Source organism: Zalophus californianus, chromosome 3, assembly GCF_009762305.2.
Source record: "Zalophus californianus isolate mZalCal1 chromosome 3, mZalCal1.pri.v2, whole genome shotgun sequence".
Taxonomy (NCBI): domain Eukaryota; kingdom Metazoa; phylum Chordata; class Mammalia; order Carnivora; family Otariidae; genus Zalophus; species Zalophus californianus.
The window spans coordinates 109389543-109402874 of NC_045597.1; the positions used below are offsets into that span (position 1 = coordinate 109389543).

At 35.8% G+C, this 13332-nt stretch overlaps 1 protein-coding gene across 6 annotated transcripts in view; it reads left to right on the plus strand.

Moving 5' to 3' along the window:
• The window catches only part of KYNU (kynureninase), a 130753-nt gene that overhangs the window by 23678 nt on the left and 93743 nt on the right, over positions 1-13332 (plus strand). The gene's annotated exons all lie outside the window — the stretch shown is intronic.

Here is a 13332-nt window from a genome sequence, read left to right on the forward strand (position 1 = left end):
TGCTCTTAGTTTGGGGGATATCTTATTTAAAAAAAATAGGTAGCACAAATGTAAAAATATGGCTTTTTAAAATACGTGACTTTGCTCCATTTTACATCAGTGAAAAAGACTACCAGGTTGAATAGAATTGATCAACCAAAATGATTTTTGGATACTTGATAATACAGTTTGATTTTCAGTTTTCTTTAGATTAAATGAGGCAGAATTTTGGATACTCATAATTCAAAAGCATCAGCTAATATGATTTTAGAATGAGATTGGGTCACATAGCTATCTTATTTGGCATATATGTTATTATATAACCCAGGAAGCACCCTGTGAAATTACAGAACGATAAAATAAGAGAAAACCCTTTATCCAACTTAAGGTTGCTTAATATCAGTTGAGGTAGACACTGATATAAACTACAGCTCAAGGAATAAAATGGGGTAAGTGAAGGGAACTGATACCACAGAAAAAAAATCTAGGTCTTTCTAGAATCTAGAATGAAAGGGCACTTTGATTTAAATCTTAAGGGATACAAAGAATTTTGTGAGTGAAAAATGAGGAAGGTAAGTCTAGGGATATTCTTTCAGTGCGGTGGAGAAGGTTGCCTGGTGACGGTTGGCACACAGGGTGGAAGTCCCCTCAAATCCCCATGACCCACCTGAGACAAGTCTCCCCTGGTGACCCAGCCCCAAGGTGCTCTCCAGCCCATGGGCTGCCTGGGAGATTTGATGGGTTCCTAGGCTGGAGATGACGGCAGAAGCCTGGAGGACCACAGAACTTTAGGTGCCCTTCTGAACAGGCAGCAAGAACTATAAATCAAGAATTAGGGTTCTAGAACTTTATGACATTTATTGGAAGTTGTAATTTCCTCAAGATTTAAAAAGAATTATTTTATTCCTTTTCATGAGTGATAGGAAAAGCAGATATAGCAAAGTAAGCAAACAAAAATATTAACAAAACCTATCACGTGAGGACAGATGATGGTATTATACAGAGAAGGAAAAACATGGCAGCAGCACTGGTGGGGGAGAAAGTGGCCATGGTCTAGTGTGGCTGCCGCATGGGCTGTCTTGGGAAATGAGGCTAAATAATGGCCACATCTAGATGCATATGTGAGCAATGACTACTTCCTGCACCTGAGAAGGGATGCATTAGGGAGTTTTGGTTGCATTGTCTGTCTTACCTTTTCTTAAGGTGCCTTTCTTCTATATAATACCATCAGAGATTTGAGGTAGAGCTCAGCCCTGAATTTCAAGACTGTTGAAATGAAGGGGTGCTCCGAAAGTTAAAACCCTACTTGATCACTTTTTCTGTTACTCAACCTAAGACTCAATGACTAACATGACTTCATCCTCATGCTGAGTCAGTTTCGTTGCAACAAAATATTTACTAGTTACCTTTTCACATTCCTCTCTGTGCCTTGGAACTTGCTTTCTACCCATCTCTTCCAGCACAGTGAATTTGAAACACAATGAACAAAACTCACTGTGTTTGTCCTGGGAGGCACTGTGGTCTGAGATTGCTGTGACGGCCTGCTTTAACTCTATCTAGCTGGGTGAGTTTGAGAAGCAAGTAACCTCTCAGAGCCCATCGATATTCCTCCAAGTGGAAAAGACAAACACTGCTCCAAAATGTATAGGGACTTTCTCAGCATGAAAATGAGATCATGTTAAGTGAGCCTAAGACAGGGCCAGAATGTTAGTTTCCTTGCCCCCTTTAATACAGATTTTTAACTTCAATAGAGATTTTTAATATTGGCTCAATATAGGACTCTTCTACTAAGCTTTGAGATTAATCAGAACCCAGATAAAGATAGCATTATATATATAATCGCTTCATTAGACTGAAGAGTTGATTCTACTATCCTGACTATGGTTATAGCATTTAATTAGATATTCAATAGGAAATAACATAAAAATTACAATCTAGGATACATTCCTGATTCCTAAAGAAATGTAAAGAGAAGGAAAATGAATTCATTCAATAAGGAATCTGAACAATTTATTTGTTCAAAAAATATAGTTCTGAATGATACAAAAATTGACTTTATTTACTCCAATCATTAACCCCAAGAGTTCTTCTAAATTCATTACTGTCAAAGTCTGTGGATTCCTGACCAGCCCAAAGAGGATCACCAGGGAATTTTCCAGAATGTGCAAGTTCTTGGGTCCCAAACCAGAATTATTAAATCAGTAATTCTGAGGGGACTCCACTTATCTGTTCTAGATCACTTAGGATGGTGCTACAGAGAGATGAATCTGTTAATTCTTTTTCCCACTATACTCCCTCTAGATGCTTCTTACTTGTCAAGGGTTCATTCTTTCAACAAATATTTATTAAGCACTTACTCTGTTCAAGACACTATTCTTAAGAACAGTTTATCAGTGAACTAAAGAGCAAAGTTGTCACATCCCTGAGTTTTTATTCTAGTATGAGGAGACGGAAAATAAACTTAGAAACAAAATAAACTTAGTGTGATAAATACTCTGTCTCAGGTGGTGCTCTTAAGTGTTGTGGCCTGCCAGGGTGCGAGTAACGTTCTTTTACCCAGGGCCATCTGGGAAGGAAATCCTGATGAGATGACACCTGAGCAGAGAAAAGAATGAAGTGAGGAAGTGAGCCTCATGATTACAGAGGTGAAGATGAGCCTGGGGGACAAAGTTCACTAGGCTCAGAGGCCGATAGTGTGCAAGTTTCCTCCTCCCCCTTTTTTTCTTTGACAAATAAGAATCCATCAAAAAACTAGTACTTCCCCTCTTAAAATCTTTCAAGAACATCTAAAAATGATACTGCCTCTCAAATTAATTTAAGAGACTAGCATAACACTGAGAACAAATGTTCTTTAGTAACTCTGAATAATGAAAAACAAAGCATAAATAAACAAGTTTTGAACAAATGAAAGGATCATGACTCCCAGTATAGGCTTTAAAAATTTCAAGGAAAGGCTGTAGGCACCGCTTGTGGGTTTCTGGTATTCTGCCATTAAATATAATGTTTGCTCAGGATTTCTAAGAGAAAGTTTTATCAAAATAAGTTTTTTCTAATCTTCGACGGTTTTTGAGATGTTGCTAGAGAAAAGGGTCAAAATTATTTTTACTCAGCTGGTATTGCATTTATATTCAACATTATTCTGAAGACCATACCCCCAAAATAACACACACACACACACACGTGCATACTTGGCATGCACAAAGAAAAAGGAAGGAAGAAAGGAAGGAACATGCAAGACATAAATATTGGAAAAGACCTGTGTACATTTCTTGAAATTATTCCTGTTTGGAATATCCTTGTTCCTAAATCTCTGAGAGGATATTGGATAGTTCCATAAGATATATTGGTTTGGCAGAGATACAAGACAAAGTTTTTTTGTGGTGGTGGTTGTTTTTGTTTTTATTTTTATTTTATTTTTTTCTTACTAACATATAATGTATTATTTGTTTCGGGGGTATAGGTCTGTGATTCATCAGTCTTATCCCCAGTGCTCATTACAACAACACATACCCTCCCCAAAGTCCATCACCCAGTTACCCATCCCTCCCACCCCCTCCACTCTAGCAACCCTCAGTTTGTTTCTTAAGATTAAGAGTCTCTTATCGTTTGTCTCCTTCTCTCGTTTTGTCTTGTTTCATTTTTTCTCTCTTCCCCTATGATCCTCTGCCTTCTTTATGACCTACCTATCAAAGTACCAAATTGCCTTCCATTTATATTTATATTTCTTCCAGAAATAAACAAGTGTCTCGCTGACATCTTTGCTTATTTGACAATCAAAAATTTTTTCTTTCCTTGTTTGAAATTTGTTTTTATAAACTCCTTGGCCATTTGCTTTTCTTAAAAAGTTTTAATGTTCTCTTAATATGTAAAATGTATTGTTTCTATGTATTTTATTTTTTAATTTATTTTAATTTTTTTAGTCTTAGGTATATCACCAACTTGTTCCCTCTAAGGAATTTTAAGTGAGTCTGCTCAGTCCATGTAACTGGATGATATAACCAGAAATGGATTCCAAATTTTGTGACTCCTGCAATGTTATTACTTTATTAAAAAGTTATCCTAGCAGTGCCTGGCTGGCTCAGTCAGTAGAACATGTGACTCTTGATCTTGGGGTCTTGAGCTCAACCCTCATGCTGGGCATAGAGCTTACTTAAAAAAAAAAAAAAAATTACTGCGTTGTGATTTACCATACCATAGAATCCACTTTGCTTTATGCTCTACAAGATAACTCCAGGACTATTTATCTTAGAACTGAGAGTTTGTACCTTTTGTCTGCTTTCACCTCTTTTGCCTACTTCTTACCTGGCACCTTAGGCAACCACCACCAATCTGTTCTCTGTGTCTATGAGTTCAGTGTATTCATTCATTCATTCATTCATTCATTTATTTGATTCCACATATAAGTGGTATCATACAGTATATGTCTTTCTCTGTCTGACTTAATATCATTTAGCATTTTAAGTGCACAATTCAGTAAGTGTATATAGTGTGACAACCATCAGCACAAACCCAAGTCTTTACTAACCCTTTTCCACCCCCACCCCCAAGTAGCCAGTCATCTACCAAACCTGCTGGTATTTTGCTCTATATAGAAGATCATTAAATCAGAGAATGTTCTTACCAGTAAATTGTATTTGAGAGTATTTTTACACAAAGAGTTGTTTAAAAAGGATTAAAGAAGACAATTTAGTTGATAACAAACTTTATTTATCACTTCATAAAGCTGGCAGTTTCCATTTCCTCCTGTCCAGGGAATTGCAAAATGGGTTGGGAGGCTTTAGTAGGACAAAGAATAAAGAATGAAGAAGAGAAAAGTGGAAAATAACCGATTTGCTAGGGCTGCATAGTCAAACTTGTTTGAGGCAAGAAGGAATAAGGAAATAAGTAGAGAATTCAACATTGCCTTGGCATTCAGGAATTGGCAGACTGTATAGTCTGCTTTTCTGGGCATGCAGAACACTAACAGGAGTAGGAAAATGGTTTACCTAAGTTTCAGTTTGCTGATGTGTCATCCTAGGCAGAAGCCGCTCCATTTTGGGCCTAGAAAGTTATTTCAACAGTATTCTTATCACTGTTCCTTTCATACTCAAATATTCCCCTCTTTCAGTTCTATCACATATCCAGGAAAGATGAGTAAATTGTCAGCCAACTGTAATAAGTTAAATTGAATGCTATCCAAATAAGATCTACTATTACTATGACTCTGTGATATTATCCTGTTAGATAAAATTGACATAGAAAACTGCCATGCTTGAGTTTGTCTCCAAGGGTTCCATGTAATATAATAGAGCCTTTTCAGTTCAACTATTGTTAGGCTCAGGAGTACGAGGTATCAGTGAATGAAATGTGGGAAAGTATGCTTTTCAGCATAAGCTAGATTCCTTTATTTAACAGAAACTAGCATGTTAAATAAAGGCTTTATCCAGCTTTAAGAAGATGTATATTTATGACTATGTGATTTTAATAATGACATATATTTAATTTCTATAAGAAGAATAAGTAAGAGCATTTCTTAGTTAAAAGTTTAATTTTGTAGATACATTGAACATCTCATTGCACTTGTATTCTGCAATTTCATGGACTTGTCATCTTGTCTTTCCTTTTGTATTAGACTGCTCCCTGAAAGAGGGACTGTTGTATTTCTCTGTGTATGAGTGGGAGTCCTCTAGGCAGACCCTAGGATGGAGGTGGCCAGTGAGGTCTTACCCCTCAGAAAGAATAGCATTTGCAAAGACACAGCAAAAGAAAGCATAGTTGCTGAAGAATTAGAAAATGGTGTGTGTGTGTGTGTGTGTGTGTGTGTGCATATGTTTTTTTTTTCACTGCTATAATTTGAAATTTCTGCTGCGTTTATACAGTAGCTGTGAAAAATATTTCACCTTGGAACAACAAAATTGTATATTAATATTAATATCATTTCATCAACAATGTAGAATCATACTGAAGAGGACAAAAATAGAATTAAGGGAATGATTAAAATATTTTTGCAGAAATCCAAAAGGAACTGTAGAAATCCAAGTAAATGCATTGGAGGTGAAAAAAAGAAGAGATTCAAGAAATATTTTAAGTACTCACTGAATAAACCTGAAATCATTATTCACTGAATAAACCATTAACAGGGAGAAATAACTCCCTTGTTGGATGCATTCACATTTGAGACTGTTACATCCTCTTGTTGAGTTGATACATTTTCATTATTCTACTTTATCCCTGGTAATTTGTTTCCTGTGCAGCCTACTTTGATATACTGATCTAGGTTCATTTTTATCAGTGTTTGCTTGCATTTCTTTTTACACCCTTTTATTTTTTAACCTACGTATATCATTGCAATTGAAAAATAGACTGTCTACCTATAGACGGAATATGGTTGGGTCTCTTTTTCTAATTCATTCTGGCAATGAATTTTAATTGGCATGTTTCAGACTCTTTATGTTAAATATAATTATTGATAAGTTTACATTTAGATCTACCATTTTATTATTTGTTTTCTGTTTGTCAGTTTTTCATTTTTTTTCTTTTTCCCCTTTCTTGCTTTTGCTTTGATCATATGATATTTTTTTGGTATCGCATTAAGTTATATATTGAATTTTGGATTATAACGCTTTTGTGTAATTTTTGTTTGTTTGCTTTAATAGTTGCTCTAGAGATTAAAAATACATGTAATGTAAAGTTTACATAATATGTATGATATGTTAATTAATTAATATATATTAAGTATATAGTAAAAGCTTTTTAGTTGATTTAGAAGTATTTTATGTCAAATAGGATGTAAAAAACTTACCAGTGTATAGTTATATTCTTTTTTTATATCATAGTTGTAATATATATTACATTTACAAACACTAAAAACCTAACCAGATAATGTTATTTTTTTCTTTTCAATATTTAAAACTGTATATTACATATATTTTAAGATATTAAAGAAGAAAAAATAGTCTTTTACATTTACCTAGATATAATTTCTGTTGTTCTTCCTTCATTCCTAAAGTCCAGATTTCTCTCGAGTATTATTTCTTTTCACAATAAAGAACTTCCTTTCACTTCCTTTCACTTCCTTTCGTGTTTCTTTCTTTCCTTTCCTTTTTTTTTTTTTTTTTTAGATAAAGAGAGAAAGCAAGAGAGCTGGCGTGAGTGGGGGTGGGGGGAGGTACAGAGGGAAAGGGAATCTTAAGCAGGCTGCACGTTCAATGCAGAGCCCAACACAGGGCTCGATCTCACAACCCTGAGATCATGACCTGAGCCAAAATCAAGGATCCATTGCTTAACTGACTGAGCCACCCAGGTGCCCGTCTTTCAGTCACTTTTTAAAAATTTTGTTCCATTCGTTTTTGTCCTCCGTGGTATTTGATGAGAAACTGTAGTCATTAGAATTACTGGTCCCCAATAGGCAAAGGGCTGTTTTTCTCTGGCTTCTTTAAAGACTTTTCTTTGTCTTTAATTCTCAGCAGTTTGATTATAATGTGTCTGGGCATGCATTTATTTGACTTTATCCTTATTGGAGTTCACTGAGATAATTTTAAGTGTGTAAGTTTAAATTTTTGACCGGTTTAAGGGGTTTTCAACCATTATTTCCTAAAACATTTTTTGCATCTCATTCTTTCTTCCTTTCCTTCCAATGTCCTAATAATACAAATATTATACCTTTTGGTGTTGGCTTACATATCCTTGAGACAGTGTTCATTTTCTTAAATTTTTTTTTCTGAGGTATAAATTGGGTAATTTCTATTGATCTGTCTATAAGTTAATTGATTCTTTCCTTTGTCATCTCCATCTACTCAGGTGTCTTTCCTAAGTCCATTTTAGAATTTCTCAAAATTTCATTTATTGTATTTTGTAGTTCTAAAGTTTGTTTCTTTTTTAAAATACTTCTCTGCTGAGACCTTCTATCTTTATTCATTTCAAAAGTGTCTTTCCTTACATCTTGGATTATAATTATAATAGCTACCTTTGGTCTTTGCTAATTCTAATATCTGTGTTGTGTTGGGGTTGATGTCCATTGATTTTCTCTTCAATTAAGATAGGTTGTGATTGTTCTGGTTCTTCTTATATTGAATAAATTTAGATTGTATTCTAGACATTTTGATATTACCTTATAAGTCTTTTGTCTTTTTAAATCCTATCAAGAATGTTGATATTTTTTGTTTCCTTTGGTTTGCTTTAGCAAGTAATCTACCCAGAATAAGGTGTTTTCAAGTTCCTACCACCCTTCTGTGGATGGAGTTTCTAATGTTAATTCAGTTTTCAAAGTCTTTGCAGTGTACTTGGATCTGCCCTGTGTATGTGACACTCAATCACCAATTTGGGATCTAGGTTCCGTTCTGACAACTTTGTTAGTAATACTGTTTACAGTTAGATCCATTCAGGCAGGGGTGAGCTCAAAAGTTCATGTACAACTTTATATGATCCTTTTCTTAAGCTCTCAATAGGCTTAAAAATACCCTGCTCCTATGGGGAGCAGGGGCCCGTTCTCATTTTTCTCTGGCTAGCAGACTGAGACTATCCTTTTTTTTTTAATGCACCTCGTATAACTATGCTTGTTTTCGGTGCCCAGAAGAAAGAGGACAGAAAGAGAACAAAATAACTAGAGTTACCCAACATTCTTAGAACCTCCTCTGATTAGAGAGAAGGGTTTCCTGTCTCCATGATTTGGGTGCCTGTGCAGCCACTGTCCCTATAACTGTTACCACTGTCATAGGATTGACTAGTGATGACCATGAAAGAGAATGAAAGAAAAAAAGGAAACACCAACAAGATCTCTCAGAGTCTCTCTCTCTCTCTCTCTCTCTCTCTGGTCCTTAGTGATTCTCTCTACAACTCTGACCAGAAATAGGGAGAGTGGGCTTCTCTTGGAGTTCTTAGAGCTCACACTCACTGCATAGCTTGGAGTTTCTGGCTCTTTGAAAGCAAGTCCTGAGAGATTCTTCAGAAGTAAAAGGAAAATAAGAAACTCAATGACAGTTTGGTGGTATTTCAAATTCTGGTTTTCTTCCCCAGTATACTTATTATTATTTATTTTTCAAGCTCCTCAGATTCCAAAATGCTACTCTGCATTTTAGTTATATTCATTGTATCAGAATGTACTTCTCTATGTCAAATTGTGTCTTAGATTTCTCTAAAGTATAGAAGGCAAGAACTGTTTTTTGTGGTTCAAGAAAAAACATTGAATCTAAACTATACTTGAAAGAACATTTATTTTAAAACTTTTTATTTTATTTTATTTTATTTATTTATTTGAGAGAGAAAGAATGAGAGACAGAGAGCATGAGAGGTAGGAGGGTCAGAGGGAGAAGCAGACTCCTGCCGAGCAGGGAGCCTGATGCGGGACTCGATTCTGGGACTCCAGGATCATGACCTGAGCCGAAGGCAGTCGCCCAACCAACTGAGCCACTCAGGAGCCCCCCCCCTTTTTTTTTTTTTTTTTTTAAAGATTATGTTAGCAAGGTAGTCTTTTCATTCTGATGACCAGAACTAGAACTGGTCCTTGGGAATTTTTGAAATGCGGTACTCTATGTGTCATATCATAAAAGTGGTAAGTCTTGCCCCCATTGGTTTGCATCTGGAGATTATTTGTCTATTATTTTTTTAAAGATGTATTTATTTGAGAGAGAGAATGAGAGGGAGCCTGTGCGCAAATAGAGGGAGGGGTAGAGGGAGAGGGAGAGAAGAGAATGTCAAGCAGACTCCAGAGCCCAGTGCGGGGCTCGATCCCAAGACCCTGATAGCATGACCTGAGCCAAAATCAAGACTCACTGAAGCTACCCAAGAGATTGTTTGTTTATAAAATTTTGACCTAGTTCCTCAGAGGACTATGGTCTCAGAGATTTAAAGACTTAAGCATCAATCCCAGTTAAGCAGTATTCCAAATTGCAAAGATTCAATTCAGTATTGCCAACAAGAATAACAACCACCAAAACCCACCATAATAGTACCACAAGTATTTAGATTGAGACAGTTTTACAATTAGACAGTTCTTATCTAATAAATTCATATTATCTGCTTATAATCTTGTTGGTATTACCAGGTTTCCAAATAATTAAAACACAAATGAAACAAACACAGCTTAAATCTCTGTACTTTCCATTACTGATTATAATATAATCAGCAATAATTTCATATTCACCAGTCTGCAAAAATATCGTATATCTTTGAGGAGGGTTTTCTAAAATTTTTTCCTTTCTTTTTTCTTTAAATTTGAGAACAAAATTTCTTGTTTAAAAAAAATAAGCAAAAAACTTAGATCAGATTTATCAAATGGAGAGTAGTATGTTAAAATTTTAACCACTTCTGAAGTGAAACAGGCAGGATGTGGAATTTTCTTGTTCAAGAGAAAAACATCAATTAAAACTATATTTAAAAAGAAGGAAATTTATTTTTTTTAAATTAGAGGAGAATATGTTAGCAAACTAGTCTTATTCTAATGAATAAAAATATAATAATCTGACAACAAACATTAAAATTATATAGAACAAACTAAAAAGGAATTTGCAATGCTGAAAGAAAATATGTATGTATGTATGTATTTTTAAAGATTTAATTTATTTATTTGAGAGAGAGGGAGAGGGAGCATGAGCAGGGGGAAAAGCAGAGGGAGAAGCAGACTCCCCACTGAGCAGGGAGCTGGATGAGGGGCTGGATTCCAGGACCCTGAGATCATAACCTGAGCCTAAGGCAGACGCTTAACCACTTAACCAACTGGGCCACCCAGGCACAGCCTGAAAGGAAATATTTAGACTTATTTCACATATTGAACCCCCATTTAATGTTGGGTTTTGTGCATATAGTACCCTCATGGCATATGTAACAAAAATATACACTGCCACCTTATAAACAAAACCATTATATACTGCCACCTTATAAACAAAATATAACCCATTTTTTTTTAAAGATTTTATTTATTTGACAGAGAAAGAGATAGCGAGAGCAGGAACACAAGCAGGGGGAGTGGGAGAGGGAGAAGCAGGCTTCCCACTAAGCAGGGAGCCTGATGTGGGGCTTGATCCCAGGACCCTGGGATCATGACCTGAACCAAAGGCAGACGCTTAACGACTGAGCCACCCAGGCACCCCAAATATAACCTTATTTTATAAAAAGTTTATTTTAGAGTGGTGCCTGGGTGGTTTAGTCAGTCAGGCATCTTGGGCTCAAGTCATGATCTCGTGGTCTTGTGTCCAGCCCCTGGTTGGGCTCCTGACGAGATGAGGAGTCTGCTTGTCTCTCTCCCTCTGTCCCTCTCCCCTGCTTGTGTGTGCATGTGCTCTCTCTCCCAGATAAATAACTAAAATCTTTAAAAAGAGGGACACCTGTGTGGCTCAGTCGGTTAAGCGTCTGCCTTCGGCTCAGGTTGTGATCTCATGGGTCCTGGGATCGAGTCCTTCATTGGGCTCCCTGCTCAGTGGGGAGTCTGCTTCTCCCTCTCCCTCTGCCTCCTCCCCCTTGCTCCTGCTGTCTCTGTCTCTCTCTATCAAATTAAGAAATAAAAATCTAAAAAAAAAAAAAAAACTTAAAGAAAAATTTAAAAAGTTTAAAAGTTTATTTTAGAAAATATTCTTTACATAAACAAGTCATTTTTAAAATCTTTGGAATTTACCTTCGTTTTTCAGTCAAACCAGAGGGTTACTTCTTGGTTTTCTCTTTATAATAAGGAAAAAAATAAGAATTACTTTATAATTACTCTACTAACCTTGCTTTTGAATGACTTCACATGTATTTTACTCCTGAGTCTTAAAATACTTCAAATGGTCTAATTAATTATAAATTACAATAACCAGCTGCTATATTAAGTTAAAAGTAAGGTATCCTCTGTGACCTTCAGTAATTCAGTTAAACTTGAGAAATCTCAGTTTTGGTTTTGTTTTGTTTTTAATAAGGGGGCTAGTGTCAGGCCTTCTGAAATGTGGCCATATAAGGAATAATTTGGAAAGATTTTAAAACTATGTCTATATCCAGGCCCCACACCAGACCAATTAAATTGGAGTCTCTGAATCAAGCCTAGGCACTGTATTTTTGTAAAGCTCCTGATATGATAAACTAGTACATAAATCCAAATAAAATACATAAAGATCATGAATATTTTTATATATCTATGTTTTAAATTACCATTTCATGAGTAGATTATCATAACTAGTTTAAAAAGTATTATACCTACATATGTATGATTTTAAAATAAATAATAGTTTATCTCATTCAAAGAAAACAGCTGGTACTGGTATCCAACAATGTATCTGCAACTGGATTAATATTTGGCCAACTTCGATAACATTAATTGTATGCTCCAGACATACTGGGTGTATTTATTTGTGGAAGGCAGCTTTACTCAAGACTTTAAAATAGTTAAAACTCAAAATTTAAAATAGCTTCATTAGCATGCCATCAATTACTATCTTAAGGGGACATGTTTATTTTCAGTTAAGTGAGCTCCACTGAAAAGTAGCAGAATTTAAATCACTCCAAAAGGACCCTACCTGAGAAAACTGCTTGCTGATTCATGGTAACATCAGCAGAAAGAATCTTGACATACGCTGTCAAGAGATGGGAGGTGTAGTAGTAGTGGGTAGGATCAAAGTTATCAGCTGGAGTGTGCATGAACTACTTAAGGCCACTGGAGGTTGGAGGGCTCCAGTGAGGAAGATTAATATTTTCCTGCCTCTGTTACTTATTTCCTTACTCCATTGGAGGGATTGAAAGGCGGCAGCAGTGAGGAACAAGAAAAAAAAAAAAAAAAAAAGGCCTACAATAGGCATATTCCTTTGTTCCAAACTGCATTTTTTAAATTAGATCAGCCCTGAGCTGAGAATGAACTTTAAATCTGAAGTGATGTTGAAATTTTGATTTATATTTAAGAAGCAAAAATGAAACTATTCCTGGGTTAGTCTTGGAACATATAAATAAACTAAGACTAAGAAAATAAGGTCTAGAGTGATGGACATTTTTGATTCAGTAAAATGTTACTCAGAAGCAATCAAGTGAATTTTCAGAATCATGAGCTCTACAACAGCAACCTTTGTGAAGAAATGAGACTTCCAGACGAATGGCCCTTAAACTGTTGACCTAATGCCCGTTTGAGGTGAGGCCTGTTTTAACCAAGTGTACCTTTAAGGAGGATGTTGTGGGTTGAATTGTGTCTCCTAAAAGATAATACGTTGAAGTTCTAACCCCTAGTACCACAGAATGTGACTTTTATTCAGAGTTAGAATCTTTATAGATGTAGTCAGGTTGAAGCAGGAGAGCTAGGTTCTTGTCTCATGGAGTCCCGAATCCAAGAAGGAATCTCGCGGACAAAGGAGAGTGAATAAAGCTATATAAGTTTATTGAGTGAAGATACAGAAAAAGCTCCCAAGAGTGAGAGTGTTCCTG